The sequence below is a fragment of the Sinocyclocheilus grahami genome, unplaced genomic scaffold (genome assembly GCF_001515645.1).
Source record: "Sinocyclocheilus grahami isolate Dianchi unplaced genomic scaffold, SAMN03320097.WGS_v1.1 scaffold2734.1, whole genome shotgun sequence".
NCBI classification, from domain to species: Eukaryota; Metazoa; Chordata; class Actinopteri; order Cypriniformes; family Cyprinidae; genus Sinocyclocheilus; species Sinocyclocheilus grahami.
Window position 1 is genome coordinate 36,821 of NW_015507912.1, and position 1,386 is coordinate 38,206.

A 1,386-nucleotide genomic window follows, 5' to 3' on the forward strand; every position below is an offset into this window, starting at 1 on the left:
TACAATTGTGACTGACCATAAAATACAATGTTTCACACACTTTTCGAAAACATTTTTTTTTTTGCATATTTCAAAGGGTTACTAATGACACATCATTTGGACATTTTCATGTCTGGGAAAAATTTGGGATTAATCAGGTTAAAATGCGTTTTAAACAAAGTTAAGTGGTTTTCATTACCCATTTTACTCTTAGCAATTTAATAAATTTCATAATTTAAAAGTTTAGTGCAGAAGTATCGAATCGGTATCGATATCGACGATACTGCCTTGAAAAATATCAGTATCGTATCGAAAACAAAATAAGGAGTATCGCCCATCCCTATGATACAGAGAGCTGCAAAGTTACTTTTAAAAGTAACCGTGCCAGTCTCCTATTGGCTGGAGTCTGAATACGTTCCAAGCCAATCAGTGAACTTCTCTCCGAACTTCAAACCCCACCCTCTTTCTCAAGCACGTGTCACATAGTAGTAGTGTAATTGTAGACAATGCCTCTTAGATTATTTTGTTTTATTTAATTTATTATTTTCTTATATTATTTTTTTCTCAAATTAGTTTTTTTATATTTATCTTATTTATATGAAAATTTGTATGACTTTTTTTTTTATGCAGATCCCTTTAGATTACAGTTATACTGTGCTGTATGAACTTGCCTTGCATATTCATTATTTTATTGTTTGATGTATTATTAATAATAATAATAATAATGATAATATACAATAATGTACTCATGGCAACATGATACTTTCATTGGACAGATGACTGATGATATAATGTCTTTATCACAAATTAGTTGGTGACTCTTAAAAGAGAGTTTTATTTTTAAATAAAACAGAAGGGAAAAAATGACTTTATTTCTTTCTGGCTGCTATCTTTTTAGGTTTGGCTGCTTTGGGTTTCGTCGTCTTGGGTTTGGCTGCCTTGGTCTTTTTAGGGCTCTTGGCTGCTTTCTTTGGAGTCGCTGGTTTCTTTGCTTTTTTGTGGCTCTTCGTTGCCTTTTTAGCAGTGGGTTTCTTGGCCTGCTTTGGGGATTTCTTAGCGGCGGGCTTCTTCGCTGCTGCGGTCTTGGGCTTCTTTAGCGGCGGCAGGTTTCTTGGCTGCGGGCTTCTTGGCTTTAGGAGCGGCTTTCTTTGCTGGTTTTGTCTTGGTCTCGGCTTGTTTCTTGTTGAGCTTGAACGAGCCGGAGGCACAACACAAGTGTTTGTGTTTTCTTCTCTTATGTTTGGAATAAAACTGAAGTGGAAAATGTTTGGACAATGGCTTTAATAAAAGAAACATCACTGAGGGATTTGTGGAGTGTTTCATTCATAAGTTTTTTTTGAGCAGCTTGAAGCACATGACACATCTGTCGGTAACTGCTCTTCATCTCCAATCACTGCTGCATGTCTT

The 1,386-nt window shown here is 35.8% G+C and overlaps 1 pseudogene; it reads right to left on the reverse strand.

The window, feature by feature from the left end:
• Positions 1-848: 848 nt before the first annotated feature.
• Positions 849-1,230, reverse strand: LOC107575574 (histone H1-like; annotated as a pseudogene).
• Between the last annotated feature and the right edge of the window lie 156 nt (positions 1,231-1,386).